Here is a 25,237-nt window from a genome sequence, read left to right as displayed (position 1 = left end):
AGGTGATCAATGGCTGTTCAGGATCTTGCAACAGACTCCTTTGGGAATTAGCCACTTGAGAAGCAGTCCACTTACAGTGAAGCGAGAGGCTGCTTGCAGGCACACTCTCACACACAATATCGAGAAGCACAAAACCTCATACTTTTATTTTCTGAGTGGATATATTTTGTCTTTAAAACGTGTGGCCACAAGTTTTACCCACCTAAGATTTTCCCGTGTCGCATTCCATTGTCCTCTTTCTCAGCTGCAAGAAAAGAGAAAAATTATGAACTCTTTCACAAAGGATACAGCTTTATTTTACTTGGGATGAAAATTAAGGATGCCCTGACTGGCAGCATGTGGTTTCTATTTCTGTCTATAAGCAGCCTTACAATAGTAGGTCAAAAGGATTAGAGGAAGGGCAGTGTTACTGTTTCTAGAGGAAACCAGCAATTGTAGATTCACTTCAATGTTCTTGCTTTCCAAAGAAAGTGGAAATCTTATATGACAGGGTTTTTCAAACACCTGCTCTTTCCCTTTTTCCTTTGGTAATTGAAGTAAAGAGTTGTGGGCTTATTTACCTCTCCTTTTTTCACTTTCATTCATTACATGATAAGTATTATATAGAGAGTAAAAAGTTGATTCGTTGTCTGATACAGGTCCTTTTCATTTTTGAGGTTATGAAGCAAAGAAGCAACAATATCAGTACAACCCACACACTATTTAAGGCAAAAAACACACAGAGGAGCTAAATCAGCTCTGAGCAACACCACAAATACTGTAAAAGAATGAAATGTTCTCTGCAGTTTCATCTTTTCATTTTCCATTCTCTCACAACAGTCTGATCTTGCTGTTCGCTAACATCACAGGGGGAAAAGCAAACTAACTGCTCAATTCACATGGTTTACGTTGGTTTATCGATTTATTAACAACTTGCAAATAACTGCCAATCTCTCTCTGACCTATATGTTCAGGACCAATAACAGTGATACCGCAGCTGAATCACTATGCTGGGCACTTATAAAATGGTAATAGGTGCTCACAAATGTCCAGGCTTCATTCTGCTTTGTCACTCCTTTTCTAGCCAAGCCTTTCATCTAAAGTTTCCCTGCAGTTCCTTAGTTATTATTTAACCCAACCAAGGGTGTCCTCCTCTTTAGCATGATGGGTGTTTGTGGCATCCACACACAACTGACACCTCCCTCTCTTATCAGCTGTTATCCAGGCTATTTTGGAAGAAGTAGGGCTGTATATGCGCCCTTCCTGTCTAGCCATCTCACGGTGGAGAAACTGCATCCTGTACATAGCACTGCAACGGGTGCAGCACAAACGGGGTACATGTGAATTTTCCTGAATTGCACAGTGTGAGACTCAATTAGGAACTATTTCTTCTTCCAAAAACATAAATTAAAATAAAAAATAAAATAAAATTGCAGTGCTCCAATTGCTTTTAATGGCTGAAAAATCGTGTTCCCTTGAGTGTGAAGATAAGCTGAGAGTATTTTTAATTAAAACTCACTCTTCCTCATCTTTATCCCAAAAGTTTGTTTCATGTTAAAAGCCAATCTTCCTGCTGTTCCTGACACTCCAAATATGTCCTCCAGACTACACATTTGCTCTCCTTCATAAGGAGGCTAGATTGCACACGCCTCTTGTAAAATGGGAGTTGTGCATTACCAGACACAGCCTAAATTCAACCACAGGAACACAGCTGTAGCAAACCAACCTGCAAAATGACAGCATTGCTCTGCGACATGAAGTGGTATTCTCTCAGAAAATGCATGCTCCACACTTCATATTGATGCAACTAAAAAGGCATAGAGCAATGAGCTGCATGCTGGCCTTCCAGCTTGCCTTCCTAGGGTTGAAGTTAGGGATGACTTCTGCAGTGTCAGCAGCAAAGATGCTAACGCAGCTTATCCATGGGGATGGCACCACAGGGAGAAGGCAAGGAGATACTGCCAAGTACATTAGTTATCGATGTGACCAGTCTGCGACTCAGCTCTCTCTGACTGATAGGCAGCTCAGGTGAATCTGCTGTGCTGGGTGGGTGAGCCCACATATCAGTGCTGCAGCACCTCTGTGCATGTGGGCTGCTGATGCCGTCGAGGCTATGGGTCTGGGCATTACGCCTTGCCACCAATGCGGCTCTACTCTTTAGCCTGCTCATGAGTACAGCCTCTAACTTCCAGTGCACCCAAAAGTATCAGATACATGACCTCTAGTTCTTGGCCCTGGGATGATTTTAACCAGGAAATGAAGATTTGCAGAAAAGAAGGGTGAGTACTGCCAGGGAAATTAAAGAGAAAATGAGAGTGGAAATGAACCTTTAGATGGATACCTGATAGCTATGCAAAACACATGAAGAACCAGGTCTTGTCCAGCAGCTTCACTGAACTTACTCAGTTACCCCAAAAGGCCAGGAATCTCATTGACCAAAACTAAACCAAGACTGCTTCCAGCTATCAATTGGCCAGAGGAAGCAGGTGGAAACTGGTGCTAACAAATAAATACAGGCCTGCGCCAACCACAAAGCTACGCTTCCAAAGGCAGCCTGCAAAGCATTGGGATGCTCTGCCCCTCAGCAAAAGCTTTCACAGAGCTACCACACCTTGTTTCCCTACAGATCCCAGGGATGCATTTTACCGTGATGACAGCAGTGGCAACAAAACCAAACAAAAATGAGCCAAAGCCTTGAGAATATGTAGAAATCACTTGTCATTGCCTCTAATGGCAATGTTTGGTATGTAAATAACTTACTTTCGTAAGGGTTTTACACGAAAGTAACTGAAGAGGCAAAACGCAGTCTAAAAAGAACCAGCTGAAGCCTACACGAAGGTCTGTGCAATTAAGCAACACACTTAAACGTGGTGAACTGAGCTTGTTTTGTTTGTCTTTTCCTCAGTCTGTGTTTATACCATGGGATTTTTGGAGGCGACGGAGGTACTAAGGCACCGGGGAGATAACTTTGACTGGTTTTCACCCTCTTCCATTTTTATCACAGGTTTTGTTTAGATGAGGCTTTGTTTAGGTTGGTTGGCTTTTTAATTCTTATTTTACCACAGTCTTGTTTATGCCACAATTTTCATGATTGTGCCCTGAACTCATCGTATTTGTACAACTTTCGTTTGCAGAACTATTATCTCTTGATCTTCTGCCGTTTTCCCGTATGTTTAAAGATTTCAAAACCAATTAAGATGATTAACCAAAAAAGACTAATTGCATTCCTAAGTGAGATGTGTCACTTCTGATTAGCAGGTGGCTCTTTTCTGTTTTGGATACATAAAAGCAGATGGAAATGTGGCAGATTAAGCTATATTTAATCTGCCCACTTCCTTCCAGACTGCTCTACTTTCCAGTTAACATTGTTAATGACAATGAAACCTATGAATGCTTCAGATTACCTTTTTTTTTCCCCTTTGCCATTTCCCTTTGGCAGCAGACATCTCATTTGAAACCCTGGCCAAGCTTAACTCAGAGTTTCCAAGCTGGATTTTTTTTTCCTAAACATTTTGTGACTTTATGCACAAGCTCCAAGCTGCCTGGAAGGACAGGAGAAAACATATGCAAGAACAAGAACTCTGTTGGTGATTTCAATATGTAAATATTATTTGGTGTCCATTTTCAAGGATTTCTAAAAGGACTAATTTTGCTCTTAGATTCCTTTTTTTTCTGTATTTCAATATAAAAGTAGATATATAACATTCCTTTTCCTATATCCAAGATTTTTTTCTGGGTATGACCAGAAATGCTACTCTGAATCAGCTGTTTCACTGTAGTACTGCATTCTCCCTTTATTTAGGCTTCTTTTAAATTCTTAATTCTCTTTAGTTATGCTTTTGTATTCTACTATTTACTCATTAGTTAACCTTTTCTGTGCTGCCATTTTTGATACAGTATCTTCAATTGTTATCCAAATCTTGATATTTCCTCACTTCAGCTTTTTTTGGTTGATATACCGAACAAAACTTAGCCCACCTCAGTCACCATCTGCACACCTGACACTCATCTATTGTGTAGTAATTGATAAAGAAATACCAAAACTTCGATTGTCCTTTCATTCCAATAAGCATAGCATCAGAGAAGAAAGAAAACAGTTACATTTTGCAAGTTCACATATTCCAAGAGCTGGGAAAACTAGATCACATTTTCCTCTTTGTAGTTTTATACTGACAGCACCCTTTATAATTAACTCTATGTGATTTATTTTTCACTTGCTATCAGTCTCTTGTTTCTTAGGCATAGGTGTGCTAAATGTACAGCTCAATAGGAGCTTACAGATCTTGCATACCTTTACATGTTTTATATAGTGCTTCAGAATTACTTTCTAAAATATGTAATTGTTCACTAGCCAAATGCATTGAGGATAATGTCAAAAAGCTCTTTCTTTGTTGTGCTGCCAGTCTATGACAATTTTACCACTGCACAAACAAGAACAACAGAAAATAACGGTACAGCCACATGACATTTATGGGAAATAACTAGCTCATAGATGCCTGAGGAATGGTGGTAACTTATAAATATTATATATAAAATACATATGCTACTTTGAAGTACATGAAAACAACTTAACAGTTTAAGTGTGGAGCTAGTTTGCTTTTCAGAGGTTACTTCTCATAAAAGAAGTGTGTTATGAATCAGACATTGATCACTCTCAGTTTTAGAGCTTACTGTGCAGAACTTTTTTATACACGTACATCAGAATAACTCTATAAAATTTTATCTGGGATTTATGCAAGTAACTTCTGGTTATGTGGGCCAAAATGACTTATTTGACACTAACTTTTGAAGATGCAGCACTTCCCATTTAAGAGGAGGTATTCCAGAAGTGAGAGAAGGTGAAAAATGAATCAATAAATACATCAGACCATAAAGACTAAATTCTTTTGGAACAAAACCCCCAACTTCTTCTATACCCAGTTCTGATGCTTTGAATGTCCTCAATGGATCTGATCACACACTTATGTAAAACTATGAGAAATTAGTATAATTTTTGAGATGTTTAGCAGATTCATTTGTGTTTTATCACATAACCGAAATCTGGTCAGAGGACTGGACATAACATCTGTTTCTTCAAATAATGGTGCAATTGAGACAAATGAAAACAATTCAGCAGGTACAGAAAATAAGTGGTGACGGTGCAGATTTCCACCTTCATTCAATAGTTAGAGAGGTTACCATCCATAACCCTCACTTCTTTTTATCTCAGTTCTTCTCTATTCAGACTTACACACTAAACAATAGGACTGAAATGCAAAGGTGTGTAGCTTTTAAGATAGCAGTAATGAGAAAGTATGCTAAGTCCCAATCACAAATGAAAAGGACTACAATGATGCTCAAAATAGGAAAACATAATAGCAGGGGATTTTCTGAATTCAAGGCTTTTATTATATCCAGTATACTATTGTGAATAATAATATGCCAGAATTCTAAAACAAATTCAGATCTTCTTGTCTTTAACCCTAAAGGTATTTGTCTTCATCAAAAACCTTAGACACATAAAGACAAACTCATGAGGACAGCTACATACATGTCATAGTATCACAGAACGGTTTCCGTTGGAAGGAACCTCAAAGCTCATCTAGTTCCAGCCCCTCTGCCGTAAGCAGGGACACCTTCCACTAGACCAGACTGATCAAAGCCTCAGCCAGCCTGCCCTTGAACACTTCCAGGGATGGGGCAGCCATGGCTTTTCTGGGCAACCTGTTCCAATGTCTCACCACCCTCACAGTAAACAATTTCTTCCTAATATCTGATCTAAATCTACCCTCTTTCAGTTAAAAGTCATTTCCCCTTGTCCTGTTTCTTGTGCAAAAAACAATATCTGGAAGATATCTTTGCTAATAAAATGGGGTAGATGCTATTGAATACTAGCATCCTGCATCATCTGTTTAAAGTACTGTTACAGGGAACCGCATGACTCAGGGAATTAGTAATGGGATATAGAGACTTTCACCTCTAGGTCAATAGTTATAATCTGAAACAGACTGAGAGACCCCAGGAGTCAATGCCATGTAATACCCATCTACTGACTTTAGTAAAATTAGTCTGCAGCCTCCAAACAATTTCTATGGAAGAAATACTGTAACCACAATAGAGGGAGAAAAATCACTGGCACTGGTATCTGGCACTGACAAGAGCAAGAAAGCCAAGAAATTGTCTGGGGGAATATGTGGTCCTTCTAAAATAAGTAAGTGGAAGTGTTTCAGTAAATAAGCAAAGGGAAAATCCTTTGCAGTAACTTTTCATCTTTCTATGGCAACTATCATGGACTTGAACCCACTGAAAACTCTAAGTGTTCAGCACTCATACAAAATATCAGACGACATAGATCGTGCACACCATAAATATTGAGCAATATCCTTAACTTGTACACATCAGTGTAGTGTACGTATCACCTCAGTAACAACATACAACCTTCATCTGCTCTGACATAGCTAGTCAGACCTGTAGAGCTGTGTAGCACAGCGTTGAGACTTACTCACAGGTCTGCAAATAACCTTTTGTTTGAAACTCCCAAGACAGCGAGGTTTCCAGGGATTTACTCTATGTTTTCATATACATTTGTGATTATGCATCCTCAATTTTTTTTATTAATATGAAAATATTCTTTTGGTGATGAAAAAAGTACGTTTCTCAATTTTCAATATTTTCCCCCTTGTTTATGCTAAACTAGCAGGTTCTGTATCCAAAACCATTTTTCACTGGAAGAGCACAAGAAATTATTTTTTTTGGTTGCCTAATCTTCTTTTTTTTTGTTTAATCCCTTTAAAAATAAAATTAAGGAGTAGAAGAAAATATAAATCCAAAATGGAAACCACCAACACAACTGTAACACCTCCTAGGTGGGCTTTTTTTTTTTGCCACCCTTCATTTTGGTGTAGGCAAAGGTAAGAAGACATAGGGAGAAAACTAAATTATTTGAGCCTGGCCAGCTAGTTTCAAGTCAGCTGAAGAGACATTTGTTTTTTCTCAGCTTGCTCTCTTCCTTTTGTTCAGTGCAGGCAGATTTAGGATGGCAAAGCCAGGATTTTGGCACCTGTTTTCCCACCAGCTTTTAACAAAAAACTGAGCATCCAAATCCTCTTTGGACAGCTTTCAAAACAGCAGCTCTAACTTCTTCATTATGCTTTCTGGGAAGTACAGAGGTGGCCATTCCAGCTCCCAGAGCATACAGCCATGGGGAATTTTCCAGGGTAATGGTACACAGAACATGTGCAGGGGGAGAGGCACAACCCCACAAGCTGGGGTTCTCACGGAGCCCCCCCACCCTGATGGATGTCTTTCACTTATGGGCATCTCGCAGCACTTCTTGTAAGGATTCCCCACCTCCAGCAGGAGTTAGCACGTACCCATGCTGACAGCAAGCTCTTGACAGCCATGTTACAGGTAGGAAAAACAAACATACACACATGGAAAGCTCCCAGCCTTGCATCAACAAATGCCTCCTACTCCCCTGGCATTAACTCGATTTATCCCTCTGCCCTCATCCTCTCCTCCTCAGTTTCTAAATGTGATTTTGCTGGCAGGATCTGGCCAAGAGATGAGTTAAGTTTCTCCCATCAGCATAATCATGTTTTCAGCCTTTTCCCCTATTCCCTGGCCTGTGACAAGAGTGGGGAAAAGCAGGGGTGCAGAAAGGAAAGGCAGACAAGAAGAAATGAGGAGGAAAGCAGAGATATAGATAGCTCTCTCCCACCACCAATGCATCCTTGCTGAGCTAAGGGATGTAGTTCTAAGAGATCAGCATCATTGTGCTTCCCACATGCATTTGCCTGAACCAAATTACTAGCTGCTTTAGTTTGGGTTTGGTTTGGGGGTTGTTATTTTTGGTTTAGATTTATTTGGGGGGGGGGGGGGGTGGTTTTGGGTTTGTTTTGTTTTTTTTAAGCAGTCCTTTTGATATCCATAATCTCCATGAAGATAATTCATGGCATTCTGTAGAACTTTACCAGGTTGTAGAGCAGAGCTGGCTGAACTCACTGCAAAGGGCACTAGATTAAATGCAGGTAACAGTTATGAATCGTTAGCTGTAATTTACTGACTGCAGCAGGGGGGGTGACAGAGGGCATGGTGTGGTTTTCACAGCATGAATTAGAGTTCTCTGGCAAAATGAGGGTGCTTTGTGCTGATTAAATTATAAGAAATGTGCACCTGGGCCACATAAAGACCTGATGTTCTCTGCCTATGGTTTGACTGATAATATAAATGATGTACATCATAATTTCTGCATCATCTGAAAGTTTAATACATGTAATTGTGAGCTGCTTTTCTCCTTTGAAATTGCAAACACAGCAAAATTGCAGGCTTGGTGCTACTGATGAGTCATTGTTGGCCTGCTGTATCTGTATTACAATGGCCATATATAAGGGAAAGCATGACACCCCATTTACCATCATTATCTGTTTCCTTTTGAGTTGTTCACACAGCCAAAAGGTTCAGAAGGATCCTGGGTCAAGTAGCAGGGGAGGAGGAGTTGAATTGATAGCTGTTAACTGAGATGAGCTTGGTAAGATCTCAGCCATCTAAAATATGCAGGTTTGCATGACAGCTGAGGAAAAAAGCGCTTACAAAAGTATAAGCAATACATGTAAAAAGATCAAACATCAACAGATAAATGCAGAAAGCAGCATGTTAAATAGCAAGGCATCTTCTTCCTCCATCTATACCTATGGAAGTTTAGAATACAGTATAGAAGGGAAATGAGCCAATTTTGTCAAAATGGCAACTATATAAAAATACTTCAATACCCACCAAAAAAAAAGTCAGCATTTCAATAGCTGGAGCACTCCACTGTTTCTTTATTAAACAGTTGAAAGAAAAAACGTTAATGAAAGAATGCATTATTTCTTCTAGAAATAAAATGGGGGAAGCTGAAGAGAAACACCTGTATTTACTAGATCAGAGAGAGCTATATTCACCTTTGTGGAAGCTATAAGAAAGGGATATTGGGGTAAATATCCTATGAAAGAATAAACTGCAGTGAACAGGATGTACTTGAATAAGAAGGCACTCCTGAAGAAGAGCTTGCTTAGTTCAGGGTTCACTTCTGTTATTGCATACCAAATTTCTCTGTCATCCCAGGTTTTTACAAAACACGTAGGGGGAAAAGTGTGCTTTATTAATGTTTGCTCTCCCTTACGTAGATCACAGTGTGCTTGTGTGCTTTTCACAAAAATAAAACTCAAATATGGTGCTGTTACTCTTGAATTGCAATTCAGTCAAATGATGCCTATCTCTTATTCACCTCGAAAAATCAGCTTTAAAGAGTTATTGAGGAGTGATCGAGAACAGCTCAGAGGGAAGCAAGCTCAAGATGGTGCTTTTATAGCTGTCTACCAAACTGACTAGCACTCCAGGGCCAGAATACAGTGGACTACAGCCTTCATTAACTATAGAATCAGCCTTGATGGACACTGTAATCTTGGCAAGGGTGAACTCTTTTAATCAAGCTCGTATTCTCTCTTCTAATCTTAAGACATTCCTCTAATTGAAAGACCTGTGGTAACTATCACATAGCATCACTGTGATATACAACAAGAATTTGATTAGGTAGACGGAGAACATACACCATGGTTAGCGTAGGGGTTATGACAAGCTGTTGGGCACTGAAATATTACCTTCTGCCTGGGGATAGATTTGGCATTTCCATTGTAAAGAGCCTCACAGTAGATAGTAGTAAAATGCATAACACCACTGCATATTGGGCTGAATTTCTTCAGGCCACAAAACAGCTGGGAGAACATACTGGTTTGGAGTCTGGCTGCCTTTTTTCTTTGGCAGTAGATAGCTAAGCACAATAAATTACAGTTTATGAACAAGAGTTTATTAAGTTCTTAACTTATTTGAGGCAGAGGACACTTTCATCATCTGAAGTAAGGAAATGGGGCCTCTCAATATGTGGTTGTGGCAGTTCAACCACTCTCTGGGCATAAAGAAGGCATTGCTCTTTAAAACCCAGAAAAAAGGCTTATTCTTACACAGAACTTATTTCTCATGACCTTCTAGTCTAGCAATAAAGATAAGCTGGAGAAGCAAAGGAGACAGAGTAAAGGACTATATGGAAGCCTGACCTATTTTTCCACAATCTGGAAGTTTCCCAAATACATAAGGGATCATGGTAGCAGAGACTTGATTTCACAAAGCTTGCCAGGACTCAGTCCTTCTCTGCCAGAAATCTGCCACAAGAGTGGGCATGCCTACATAGTCACTTGGAAAAGAAACATTTTCAGTCTTCCCTGACAGTGGCACCAGTCTGGATAAAAGCAGCAGACTCCAGCTTTAATTTCTATCTTTTTTTTTTCAGGTTATGAGAGAATCAGACAAAATAAGCTAAAGGAGCATATGTACAATAACGTGATGGAAGAAGGCTGTTGGAACTAGGCTGGTCTGGGGAAAGAAATCATACACTGGACACAAAGACTGTTGAGCTATAAGCTAACAAATCAGAAAGACACAACTGCTTATTTATTAAGCAGTGCTCTGCCTCCCTTACTTGCAGTGCACAGTATCTTGCTGCAGTCTCACTGGGACTATTACGAGAGTAAATTACTGCTCAACATGAATAAATATGGAAAAGTCTGGGTCTAAGCTTTTAAGTGGGTTTTTTTTAATGTTTAATGTGGTTTAAATTGTTTTTATTATTATGCACAGCTACATTATAGGGGCAATTCTGCATAGATGAAGCTGAGCTCTCTGTTGAAAGGTCAAGGCTTGTAAGTGTTGCTAATTAGGGACATAGGCACAGAATGAGTTATGTTTCCTTAGATAAGGAAAAGGAAAGAGACCTAGCTGTTCTTTAACATTACATGAAGTCACTTCTGCTTCTCCATGGCAGAGTTTAAAACTACCATGAAACAGATGCCCCAGCTGTTCAGCTGCATTCTGCCCTACCCAATAGGTGCAGAATCACAAGAAAAAAAGCAGGTATATACAAGGCTATTTCAAACTTCAAAAGAAAGCTTATCTATCACAATGCTTTTGCCAGTCTCCCTAGAAGAGAGGCTAACATGAGATTTCTCTGTCACAATCCAGCTCACTGAATCAAATCTCAGTGTGGAAGGGGACGCAATGAGAGCACAGAGGGTACAGAGAAGGCAGGAGGTGATACACAAAAGCTGAAAAGTCTATTTTGTGAGGTCAGGGAGGTGACATTTGGGACCAGTGAATCAGAATGCTCTCTTCAGGTTGCAATTCTCATCAGGGAGATGAATGCTCTCTTTTAAAGGAGAAGCTTTGCAACTATGACACGTTGCAGCTGGTACACAAGTCTAACTGGAAATGAGACCAAAAATTCACCACTTCTAGTGCTAACCTTTCCTTATAGTATCAAAAATCAGTGTGAATATTTGGAACTTACACTATGTTTCTTCTCATGGCAATGCATCATTTAGTTAGACGGAGCTAACACGTGTTACTCAACGGGTTACATCTGATACAGCCTCACTTCTTCACCTTGTACCACTTTCAAGATGAGCTTCTAACAAAGCGGCAAAGAAGCTTATTATAAAGCAATAGTGAAAAAGAAACTTATTCAAGAACAACAATTAATTGTTTCCTTTCAAATCACAGGTAAGCTGAGCCTCACCTCTAAGACAAATGCTCTGATCTGAATTCCTGTTATTAAGGTGATAGAGGCTATGATAATTTACAGAGGTGAACACAGAGGTTACACTCCTGACAGCTCTCAATTGCTTTGCCTAAATTAATAACAACTCTGAATAAAAGGCACCTAGTCCTGCTGTACAGTCTCACACTTAACTTTTCCATTAGTGTCACTGGCTTCCCAGGGGTCTTTTCTTGTACTTCATATGTTTATCGACAAGACATAAATGACCCTATACGCATCAGCTGGGCTCAGTGAGCATCTCTCTCTCTCCTCCTCTGCTATCCATCAAAATTATTCCCTGTGATTACACTATGGTCATGCCAGAAATACAGCCATGCTTTGAAAAGCTAAATAAAAGGCCTAGCAACTAATCCTGGAAACCCTATTCACGCAAGCAGGCTCGGTGTGAAACAGAGGTACTGCAGCTGATGAGGCTATTGCACCTGCATGTGTAAGTGGCACAAGTGCCTCTTGCAGACAGATCCCTACCGGTTTCCACTTAGCTTTTCCTTTTTACTGCTCAGCGGGCAGTTAGTTTATGAGAAATAGGGGGTTTTGCATGATGAAGTTGTATACAGAGTGTGTGAAACAATAAAGCTCTTACCTGCTCTCGAGACACAGAGAGGCACTGCTGCTGTCGTGGAGCTCTGGATTCGCTGCTGAGCTTTACCCTCAGGGATTCTTGCTTAACCAGGGATGGAATCACGAGGCTGCCCAGGGAACACAGCAGTGTCACCTCTGAGAACGCTGGCTAATGGTATGGTTGGATTTATTTTGTCACTGTGACTTTAAAGTTCAAATAATCAACAAGAAATGCTCTCAAACGGACATTGCCAGGTTATATCAAAATGCCCATTCTAGAACTTGCCTTAGGTCCTTAAAACTTGTCAAGAGTTACAGGAAGACAACTGGGAAAACCATATTTTCAGGTATATGCATTTGGTCTCTATGGATCAACTAAGTAACTGAGAGACGAGTCAGAGCCAGGAATTCAGACAAAGCTGAGCTCAGCTGCTCCAAATCACAATTTTGCTGAGGGACACAAATTACCCTTCAAAATCCTGTCTACCCATCTGGTCATCCTCTTGTCTGTGGCGTTGACTGTTAACTGCCTCGCATTGCTCGATGGGTTTATGATGTGGACAAACATGAATTAAAGAGCAAAACATGCCCATCGAAACTAATTTCCAGCGTGACCTATGCCAGGATCAAACTGAGGTCTCAAAAGGCGAAAGGGGAGCGTATCAATCAACTGCGCCTTAGAACTACCCCACCAGCCACAGAACACAAATCAGATGTCATAAAGTGCTAAATCACCTTAGCTATAGACATGAAATAATTAAATACTATTTATCGATTTGCATTTTCATTGAAAGGGAAGAAAAATTACAATTAAGCTCTTCTGGTATGGAAGCTTCGATATGTTGGTCTCATATGCAATTGAGATTTTATTGCACTAAAATAAAACCTTGCAGCCTGTAAATTGCAGACTGCTTCCTTTCCACAAAGGAAAAGACCTTCAGTGTAACAAAGTATGCATTTTAATGGATATATGCAAGGGATTCTGAAATTATCCTCTCTGGACACTTATTCCAGGTTTCAAAGTGCCTATTCACTTTAAATTATGGTGCTTGCAAGAGGCTTAAACGGAATTAAAATAAAAGGCAGCATCGATTTAAAATTAAAATCATCCACGCTAAAACACACAGTGTCAAAATACCTGTCTGCACTGAAGGAGGCCTCGCAGGCCAAAAAAGCCTCAGAGGAAAAACTTTGTCAAATGGCTTAAAAAGAGTTAAAATCGCTTTAAAACAATCACAGAGGATGCCCCAAAACTTAGCATTAATTAAAATTCTGTTCAATTAAAAAGAAAAAATCTGACAAGAAAAGCAGAAAGAACTTATTATAAAACAGTCGTTTAGAAGATAATGGCCTGTCCTCTACTGTAAAAATAAGTGCTTGCTAATAGCGTTATATAAATAGGTCCAGATGATTTATTGACAATTCAGCAGTAGCAGGAAAATCCTAAGAAGAGGCAAACTCTCATCACCAAGCTCATAAAACATTTTGTGTCACACTTCACCTTACATTTAGAGATGGAACTGGATGATTTTAAGGTTTTTTTTACCACCCTAACAATTCCCTCATTCTATGAAAACAAATAATGCAAGATTTCATGGAAAAAATATCCTCTTGTCCAAGACAGTAACAAAAATCAGGACAGGTTTACAAAGAGTAACCTTTAGGAGCACAATTCCTTACCCATTTAAATATATTTATGCAAGTCAGTAAGGCAACTCACATGGATAAGAGAGGCAGCGATCTATCTCTGATAGTTATCAGAGATACATGGCTACCTACCTACTCTGATAGTTATCAGAGATACATGGCTACCTACAAAGAACTGAAAACTGATTGTCGAAACGAAGGAAAACATTTATTGCAATCATTAGAGGCAAATCCCATTAGGTAACATTATATAAAGTATATGGAGAAAATAATGTGATATTATATAAAAACAATTCTTAATACTAACTTTCAAAAAGACTCAAATCTAACTTGTATGAGCTTAGTCAGGATCATTGTTCTAAATCCGTTATGTGTGGGGATTAAGTGCATGATGCCTTCCGTTTTATTACACCTTTTCCTTCTTTTTGCCCTGTTTGATGGCTTTCATGCTGGACTTGGTGGTAAAAGGAAATATTCCACAGCTGTAATGTCTGGAAGTACTATCCTTGTGAAGAGTAAAGACTTGGTTGAAAAAAACAAACCCTATCAACAAATTGCCGTTCCTAGTATTGTTCCACTGTTTGGGATTAGCTCAAGAATAGTGAAAAATCTCATGGAACCAGGACAGGTCCCTGCTTGTCTGGATTTAAGGTTTAGTTTGGGTTTTTTTTCCCCTAAAATTTGTAATACTTGGGTTGAGCACCGTCTTGCTCAGTGTGGTTTAGATTTGTTGCCCATGCACTCATTGTGCAGAAGCTGTGTACATACTCTGAAGTCTAGAAAGACACTCAAGTCTGACTTCAATGCAAATGAAGCATGGTTTTGGATGGGTACCGTATAAAATAGGTTATCATTACAGATACAATTATGAATTCAAAACTCACTTCCCATTTCTGTGCCACAGAATTAGCATAACATTTATTGCTCCAGTGAATATTCCCTTTATATTCTGTAGAATATTCATGGAAATTAAATGGAAAAGAGGTACAATCGGCTTCATTAAAAATTCTAATGAATGTTTTCCATTTTTGGCAGTATTCCTCACACGCCATTAAAAACCAAAACAGTGATTCCACAAGAAATATAAGTGTAAACAAGCAAACAAAGTGTCCTGTGACTCCCCTTCCCTGTGACCTGCTATTGAAACAGTCCCCTCCTGCATCCTGTGCTCACTGCAACCCCCTTCCCATACTCCCCAAGGAAGGCCCCTGCTCCTATCCTCCCTCCTCTTCCTCGAGGAGGAAGATGCCCTGAGGAGATACAGAGGTGCCGCTGGCTGGTGACACGCTCCATGGAGCAGCACCCTTACCCAGGAACCACTTCCCTTTGGAGCTTGCTGCTCCTGATAGATTTGAGTGATGTTGGCCAGCACATTCATCTGCCTTCAGGAGCAGGAAAAAGGGTAAACACTGACAAGGTGATTGCTTAAAACAAGCTTATAACAGAAAGAACCACAACCCAGCTCACCGTTAATTCATTTCTTTCTCGGCTGTCAGACACATGTCATGTACAGCAGGCAGGTGCCTTCCAATGACTCTGTTTAGTGATGGAGTGGGATTTCCCAAAAGGAGAAGAAAAGAAAAACAAAAAAGAACCTTTTAAAGCAAGCATGGGTGCTCTCATTGGGTAATCCCCTGCACTGCAGATAAATAAAGGCACAACCTGTGTGGCAGCAGGGAACTGCTATCAACACCAGCAACAAAGGAGACCGAGGGAGATGCAGCATGGATGCACCAACACAAGGCATACACGGCAGAGCAACACCTGATCCTTGACACCTCATTTACAATTTTAGGGATTGGTGGCAGGGAGGAAGGACCGGTTATAGGGATTCTAATCTCATACTACCTATGAATCTGAGGAATGAATGAATCTCATGAATGATTCTGAATCTCATTGTGCAATGTTTGCAAGATCAGGCACCATCAAGGTTCCACTTACATTCGCTCACCATTTCTCCCTATTCTGAAATGTATTTTTGTTTCCCCTGTTGAATGGGGAAACATACTTTATTGAGTACGAGCACACCTAATACCCCTGAAAAAGTAATGTTGCCACTGAATCCACTTAGATATGACTGGGTCTGCCCAGACAATCTTTTGCACAAAGACCTGAGGAAGTTGTAGTCAATTTTGTTAATAAAAAGGCTTTCCAAAGAGCATTTTGGTCCCCATCATCAGAGCCATCTATGCAAGAGGGACTGTAAGTGGCAAAAGAAGAGTGTAAAGTGCTTTGCAATTTAATTGTTTTACTACTTCTGATACTTACAAGCTACTACTGTCTTTAGACAGCACTATCTACAGGAACAGCAAATATAACTTGTCATATTAGCAGTTTGCCTGTACCAAGAGACTTGAAAGGCCACCATAAAGACACTGGATCAAATCATGAGGTCCAAGGAAGTGGCACGTTGGTTTCCCTGTATAAGGGAAAGGATAAATTATGCAACACCTTATCCTGGCCAAAATCAAGTCAGCTCAGGAACAGATAGAAACCAGTTCACCTATTACATACACTGTTTGCTGAACACTGAACATCAGACCCCATCTTGCCCAAAGTGACGGGACCACACAGCATAGAAACACCTGTGTGTTTCTCGATGCAGAGCAGGAAGGAGCAGAAAGCTGCCCTTCTAAACTAGTTCTATGCCAGCAGGACGTTCTCCATAGACAAGGCATCTCCCTCTTCCTTCAGTCTCATCTTTCATAATCTCGATGCACACAGATCCTATTTAGTTACTTCTCCGTGCATCCTTATGTCTGCTTAAAGTACAAAATACTGGGAGAACAATTCATATGACAATGCAGGTTTTACAAAGCAACTTGATGAAGGCCACTGTGTAAAACCACAGCTTGACATTAGTAACCATGAAAGGCTGTCAGGGATCCATCTGAAATGTCAACACATTTCAAATGTCCTTACTCAGTCGCCTGAAGCATCCAAAGGCAGCAAAATCAAAAGGATAGCTATCCCTTTACAAAAAAAAAGGAGCAGAAAGAGAAAGGCAATTAAGTCTTCCCCTAGAAGCAGCCCATTCACATTAAAAGGGTATACTTCAAAGGATGTTGGAGATGGAGACATTGTGCTTCAGTCAAGTTGAGTGAGGAACCTAGGGCAAAGCAATACGTCTGCATTTGAAATAAGTAGACTTCGAAACTCGAAAAGAGCTAGAAACCAAAATAGTCCTCTAAACCCAGTGCCCACCTGAAAGAAGAGCACCCAAAAAGTGCAGTACTGGCAAAGGCACTCTCATCCGCCTCTTCTGCACAGTTATTCTGCAAAAACAGAGTGTTTGCTTGGGTCTCATCAAAATATTAACTGTGGAAAGAAAGGACAGCCCATCCAGGAGTGCAACCGATGCCAGCCTGGAAGCCAGGAAACAGGTTAAAAGTAAACAAAAGTCAGCAGCTCTTGTGGAGAGAGATTTCTTCAGACATCTCTCATGGCCCCAGGCAGAGACCTCGTGTTGCGTTTCCACCCCACTGTGATGGCATCATTATTACTGATAGCATCCATGGGCTGGCATGGGAGGTGCTCCACATTTCTGAAGACATTGCCCTAATGCTGTGTTTTATTCCCCTCTTCTAGTTCTTTTTATGTCTTATTTTCCCTGACAAGCCAGTCAGCATAGTGGAGATGTATGTGCTGGGCCGCCTTCTGGCAATACCCCTTCCCCTCTCTTTGAAAGGACTCAGGGCTGTCATGATGTCAAATCTACACAGACAAGAAAAAGAAAACCTGGGCCTTTCAACCAGACTGACCAGTTTAATTTCAAAGGGAAAGCCCCTAGGAAAGATAAAAATTGTACTCCACAGATATTCCAGAATATAAACCAAAATTTTTCCCTTTGGCTTATTTTCCCACTGATTTCTATGTCCTTCCACAAAATCTGATTCCACTGAAATTCACGTGTCCAGGGGCTACCTGCTCTTTGAGTCTCCTGTGGATATTTGGAAAAGGATGAGAAAGCAGACACAGAGGAACCAAACAGCATGCAAAGCTCTAGTTTATATTGTCTGCGATTTGTATCTGTGCATGACATGATCGCTGGCTTTTGTGCGAGACAAGATTGAGTAATTCTGAATCATTTGGCACTGTCTACCATGCCACATAGGTATTTTTAGGTCAAAATGATATTGAATCAGCAAGAAAAACTCCATTTAAGCTGAATTTCAGAGCACTTCTGGAAATGAAAAAAATAAAAAGGAAACAATAAATACTGTCAATATATATGCAATATGCAATAAATATAAATGTCAATATGTATAACACATGATAAATATGGATGTCAAAAGTCAATATACAGTATACAATAAATACTTTCAGATGCTTCAGAGAAATAAAGGTTGCACAATTTTTTAAGAAGAATATTTGAGAAGAAAGAATAAATTATTTATATTATATATATGTATCCGTATGCAAAGAATGTATTCTTTGCTGTTACTGAATGCTTGTAATCTAGGAATATTATCACTTCTTTTGAACTTTATCCAACAAAAGCACAATAGTACTTTTGCTCCTGCTTTTGTTCTGCTTGCCATACAAAATTCTTTTCCTATCATTAGAATATCTATCATCCCACACTATGATGATAATAATAATAATTTATTTTTGGCTTTTGAGTAGGGAGACTACTGGAAAACATAAGAAAGGTTTAAAAGGTGAACTTTTCACTTATCATTGACCAATTACATGAAATTTCATCACATTTCAATTGTTCACTCAAAAAGCCTCTTTTCAAGTTCAACACTTTCTTAACACACCAAAATGCTACTTAAAACTGTCAACCTTGTGCTCCGTTTTGGTAAAGGTCGAGATAAAAATCCACACAGATGAAAGGCATCTTAAGGCAAGAAGACAACAACCACAGAGCATGTACTGACTGAAAGGCAGGTTAATATCTAAAGGCATTTGTCACAGTCTTTAACCCTCAGGCTTCTCTTCCAGAGTTCTCCTCTTGCAAAAAGTGATGAAATTAAAAGGATAGGTCCTACTCAGTGGTTTTCTTCTGAAGTTCTTTACATAGGCTAAAGACCCAATCACTTCCCATCCTGAAACTGTACCTACTCTTGCAAACACAGGAATAAATGAAAACCACCGGAATGGAATATTGCAAGTATTTCAATACAATGCAACATAACCACTATACCACACCAGTAAGAAATCTTATGAACTATTAGCAGAGTTCAAAATGGACAATCTTATTAAAACTACTGATCTAGTAGGATCAGACAATGTGTTTTAATTCAAAGGATATTTTAAAGATTTTCTTTTTAAGATGAAAACTCAGTTGTTTTTTTTTCCCAAAGACTTCTTGAAGGCTTTTCTTTTTTTTACATTTCACATCTAGTTTTTTCTATCTATTTTTTTTTCTGCCACTGAATCCAATAAAAGAAATTATATCAAGATATGTTTCGATTTTCTTCTTTCTGAATTTTGTCTGCTTTTTTGGATAGTATTTTCCGGGAAAAAGAAAACCAACAAACCCCACTTGTCTTGTGTTTTGTAAAAAGGAACCAATGTAACCCATCCTTTCTTACACTAATGCATTTTTCTTCTATATTCACAAAAGTGTGGTTTAAAACACTGCTCCTTTTCCCCAAAATTCAGCAGTTGTTTTGTTCTACACTAATTCCTTAAGCCCCAGTTAGGCTGGAACTAAGATCTACGCAAATACACAAATGCAGGGGTTTCATCTTGAAGCGGTTACTCAATATCACCCAATAAAAACTATCAGAAAGGAAAAGTGCTTTTGGATATTTCTTCATTTCCATGTGGTGCAGAAACACACCAGCTTTTGCTTAATGTTAAGACACCCTTCAAAGCTACAAAAGTTAAAACATTTCTTAACGCAGTATATACTGAAACAATTGGACAATACTTCAAAGCCTTTGGTCTTAAGTCTTTTGGTATCACCACCATTCAAGAAAAAAGTATTTATACAACATTGTCAAACAAAAGTTATTTTGCAGCTAATCTGACAGAGTTTTGGAACAGAAGATAGTAAAAATCTATTGCATCCTGTTTATTTTCTGAAAAAGTGAAATAAGATCAGGTCAGGCACATTTTAGCTTTGAAAAACATTAAAAACATTGACACTGTTTATATAATTTCAATGTTAAGTATTTATCAGCTCTAAACTAGGAAAGGTGTAAGATAAAACTAAACAAGCTTTCCAAGAGAGCGAAAGAAAGGAGCAGATAAGGCCAGATGACTATTTATCAAGCTCTAATACTCATAATCTACTAGTGGCAGGGCATGTGAACCAGCAACATTAAGACATACTCATCTAGAAATTTATATGATTGAGAAACACTCCAAGAAATTAAAATGATGTTCTACCCACAAGCCTCTTACTAAGAAAGAAACTTATTACTGCCTATTGCTTGGCTGGTGGCTGGAAATCCTTTCATTAATTTGTTCAACTACTACTGACAAGTTTATGTGTTTTCCACTAGTTTGGAAGGTATTTAATCATCAAATCTTTCTCATTCCTTTTCTTCTAACTCAATTGATTTGGAGAGATAAGCACATCCGTGAACATAAATGTCCAGTCTCTCCTTTGCTACATCACCTCCCATTCTTGTAATGGCCAAAGACTGCAGAAATAGTCCACACAGCAGGTTGGAAACAATACAGCCCTAGCCTACCTATCCCTGCTGATCATAACCCTTGCAAATATCATTTCTGTTTTGTTTTAACTTCTTTTTATCCATGGGTGTTTTGAAAACATAAGGATGTCTTGAAAAGGTGAACTTTTATCTTTACAAAGTAAAATAATTTGTTCCTGAATATATAATGGGCTAGATGTCCAAATAAGCCACTAACTGGCTGAACTAGAGAGATAGACAGGATATTACATGAATATATATGAAACTCAGGCCTGAGTTTTGAATTCAATGTCACAAAAGCATTGCCACCCACAACAGCAAAACAAGCTTTCCTTGGACAGCCCTTCCTCATAAAAAAGAGCCAGATCTACACTGAATCTGATGTGTTTACCAAAGACTGTTGACTGTTTGGCATTTTAAATTAACCTAGAAAAACAAGATATGAACCCTGCTTTTTAGAGTTTAACATTTTTCTTGCACAGAAGTACACAGAAGCTGGAGGTTTTAGCAGTTTAATAACCAATTGACCATCTCCAGTTGAGGAGACCTAACAAGAAGCTGTCAGGGCTGAGACTGAGCCCTTGGATTGGATACTAGGTCATGCAGCCCACGAGGTTTCTGAACTGCCCCTTTCAGCATCTAGCATTAGTTTAGTCCTCGGCAAAAGAAGCAATTTAGTCTCAGGCTTTATTTAGCCTCTGGGAACAGTATGTAATCCAAAGAGCACTATAGAGTCAGTCAGTGCGGAGTACCACCATGGACAATACCTAGTGGTGTTCATGTTAGGTGAAATGAGATGGCAAAGACTTTATGCACACCTGAAAGGTGCACATAAAGGCTTTAGGTTACTTTGAATAACCCATGGCACTTCAAAACTAATAGCCTTGTCTCATCCTCTGCATGATTTTTCCTAAGTTTACATTTCATAGTTATCCCACTACAGAGAGAGCTTTAATTCACATTCTTGAAATTAAAAAAAAACAAACCAAAAAACAAACTAAAATCATGCAGCTTTATTACATAAATTTAATCTTTACCTAATTTTCTGGATATTGCAAAGAAATATAACAACAAACACCAAATATATTAGCATGCCAGTTCAACACACTGGTGCAGCCTCACATCCAGGCATACTGAATGTAATTCTATATGGGTACTTGGAAAATGTGACTTTCTTCACAGCCATGCAGCTTCCACTGAACTGCAATATATACTTTTCACAGCTCTTTAAATGCTAATTCCTATTGAAAACAGTAATTTACTATTATACATTTAGATTTCATAAATCAAATTCAGTATTAATGAAAGAAGATACAATTTCTGTGTAGAGACGCCAGAAGCACCAAAGTAGCTTTTATTTTTTCAGTTCCATTTTCTGATTTCTATGTGAGTTAAGCCAATCCTAAACATCGCTGAAAGTGACTTCTAAAACGTATGCAAGAATGTCAGCAACTCTACCACTTGTATATCATTTTCTACATCCTGAAAACAATAATTTACATGGAAGTAGGACTGAAAAGTCGTGACACAGTAGAATTACAATTGCTTGGATGTTTAAACTGTGCCTTTCCTGTTTTTGAAAACACCGGTTCTTTTAAAGATGAGATTATATTCTAAAATCTTGAGGTTTATGAACATAACTTTAAGTAGAATTGACCAAATTGTTGCAATTTTTAGCAGAAAGAGTTTGACTATTACAAGGGGAAAAACAAAACAACAAACCAAAACAAAATAAGCTTCAGCTTAATTCCACCCTCGCTTTGTTTCTTGGATAAATGCAAACAGGTTTGAATCTCCTTTCACTTAGATATTGCAATTTGGATTCAGTAGTGACACCAGTGTGCAAAAAGTGTTTCCCTGCAGAGCAAGAAGCCTTACAAATACTGTATTTCTTGAGTAAACACATAGACACAGTGGTCAGCAACCCCTGTATAAGTTACCATATTATAATATACTTAACAAATAATTAAAACCACAACCTAGCACAACAGCTCTGTGCTGTTTTTAAGCACAATCTGCGTTTTAAAAGTGCAGAAATGGTTAATCCAAGTAGCGAGAAGAGTTGCAAACTTCTCTAGCTCTTTTTCGAGCTAATAAAGTGAGAGGTTAAAGTAAAACAGCTAAACTCTATTTTGCTATAAAATTGTGTCCCAGAACAATCTGCTGCAAATGACAAGATAACAACAGAAGTCCTGAAGGATTTGTTACCGGGACTGATTCTGTTCAATGGGTTCATACAAATTGTGTGGAAAAACGAAAGCGGCTGTGTGTTGTCCAAATTCACGGATGTATTAAAAAAGAGGGATAATAGCTGGAACTGTGTCAGGGGTAGGAAATAAACACAAGGAATCTGAATAGGGTAGGACAATAGGGACCGAGAGATCATGTGCAGTGTCAAGAGATATGATATAATGCCTTTAGGGAGGCCCAGCAAAGGATTAAAAATAACTCAAATTTGACAAGAGACACGGAAGATGAATCATGGGTAATGACAAAAAGAAACAGCATGAAGACAGGATCACAGAATTTGTGTTCCCCCAGCAGTAAGAAAGTCGAAAGGTCAGTGAAGAATCGGTAGGTGAATCAGGCACTTATGCTGTGCATTGCCATCAAATAATCAGCTTTCAAGCTTTAGAAGAGCAGTAAATTTACATACATTCACTTTTAAAAATGAGTGGTGATTTGTTTCAGACAATTCATCTTCAGTCTGACCAGGATTTTCCTCCTTTTGGCTGCTAAGACTGCATAACACAGTGGGAGAAAACAGCCTCTAAGAATGATAACCAAGAAACTAGTTATTGACTACCATTCTGCATGTACCTGTGGTAAGGGAATTGTAGTGCAGTTTCTCTTCTCTCTTTGGCAGATTATCTAAGAGACTGTTTTACAGAGTGTCAACTGTGTTGTGTATTATGAGTCGTTTTAGTTACTTTTGTGGTAATGGAAAAGGGAGAAAGAAAAAGAAAGGGGAGAAAGAAAACATGAATGAAGGGGGGAAAGAGAGAAAAAGGGGAACAAAGACTTAAAGGGGGAAAGGAGGAATCAGTGCTTATGAAAAAGCAGCGTTCACAAACTCAAATCTCTGAAAAGGGATACATATCACTGCTATAAAAGATAGAGCATGTAAAGCAACAAACAAGCTCTCAGAATTTCATAATTGGGAGATACAAGCTTCATCAAGTAAGATGCCAGGATTCTCACACTTTCAAAAAGATATTAATGTGCTCAGAAACAGACATTCTTCAGTCAGGCTGGAAAACGGCTATCTAAATTACAGAGTGACTAGAAACCATTGCACCTTGAAGGAGAGAGAAGAAGAAAAAGAAAGTAGGAAGATATGTTCTTTGTTTTTATAAGCAGTGCTTTGAAATGTGGGGAAAGAGGCAGGAAAAAAGGATCCCAAACTGTGCCCAAAAGCGCAAAATTGAAGTACACTGTTGTCGTTGCATGTCACAGTTGAGATTGTGTTAAGTACTCTACCTTCAGGAATTAATTCTTTTCAGACACTCATTGGCAATAGCTCTCTAAACATTACAGACCTTGCAACGCAAACAACATGCGTAATTCCTGATCAGTGAATCTTGCCCTGTCCAGCAGGGCAAAGTAGAGCTCTGCTCTTTTTCTTTGTAGCATTCAAGGTGCAGCAAAAGCATCACATCTTTGGTGTCTAAATGCCAAATGAAAAATTAAAGACTTCCTGCTTTTTACCGGTTTTTATAGTGCTTACCCTCAAGGCTTAGTATCGCATTTCACTATAATAATTCTCAGTAACTATATGTTTTAAAGCCATGTTTATGCCACAGACTGAGCTACCCATACTTACTATACCAGTTGGAAATGTTCCTGATTATAAAATAATATATATATATAAAAAATAGAACAGATTTTTCAACTGTTAAATAATGCTTCAAAGTAAGTATGTCTGCCTTCTTCTAAACAGTAAGATTTTCTTTCCTTAACAAGACACATGCTGGCTAAGTGAATCACGTAGTTTTTATAGAGTCATAGAACAGTTAGGGCTGGAAAGGACCTTAAGATCATCAAGTTCCAGTAAAACAAGTTCTCTGTCTGAAGTTCGTTTGCAGTCACAACCATTAGATTCCATCGAAAGAGTGATAAATTGCATATAGGTGACTTAATCATTGAAATACATAAAATTTTTACTTTGCTTTAGCCTGCTGAGATTTATTGACATTTTGAGTGCTCTAAGAACGTGAAAGAACAGTTCCAAGCTTAGTTTCAGACTAGTTTGGAATCACAAACCTGACCTATTAATGTTGGAAAGGGAGATTTTGTTTCGATGTATCTGTAAACTCAATTCATGCAACTTACACTTAAACTTGCATGTCAAAGAGACTGGTCAGGAACAGCAGATTTGCCAAGAAAAACAAGTTATAGAAAAACCTCTAAAACTGGGGTTTTTTCCTTCTTTCTCAAATCTAAAGGTGTTGATTGTGTAAATATGTAGTAGGAAGCCTCCATCTGAATATCCTGCATCATGACAACAAAGAATGTGTAATCTTCATAAGTGCAGCAGTTTATTAAACAGCTTTTACCTGTGTTTTGTTTTGTTTAATTCTCTCTATTAAATTACTTTCATTCAGTACTTTGAAGGAATATGCAGCTCCTTTCACACCAACTTCAGAGGGAACTTCCTGATATTTTCAGTACATTATATAGCATATTGCAATAATTCAGGGAAATTTTTGTATCACAAAACACCAGAATTATCTCTTCTTGTACAAAAAAAAAGATATTCTTATATCAGCACTACCTTCTGCACCTCTCCATCAAACCGCAGTGCTGTGTG

At 38.8% G+C, this 25,237-nt stretch overlaps 1 long non-coding RNA gene across 1 annotated transcript in view; it reads right to left on the bottom strand.

The window, feature by feature from the left end:
• The window catches only part of LOC134166383 (uncharacterized), a 128,883-nt gene that overhangs the window by 6,007 nt on the left and 97,639 nt on the right, over positions 1-25,237 (bottom strand). The window contains exon 2 of the long non-coding RNA XR_009965847.1: positions 17,021-17,091. This is a non-coding gene — a long non-coding RNA (uncharacterized LOC134166383). The remainder of the gene's footprint in view (positions 1-17,020; positions 17,092-25,237) is intronic.

Source organism: Pezoporus occidentalis, unplaced genomic scaffold (genome assembly GCF_034315485.1).
Source record: "Pezoporus occidentalis ecotype Australia unplaced genomic scaffold, CSIRO_AGI_Poc_V1 ctg26, whole genome shotgun sequence".
NCBI classification, from domain to species: domain Eukaryota; kingdom Metazoa; phylum Chordata; class Aves; order Psittaciformes; family Psittacidae; genus Pezoporus; species Pezoporus occidentalis.
Note: the sequence above shows the minus strand (reverse complement) of the source record. Positions and strands in the feature narration are given on the sequence as shown.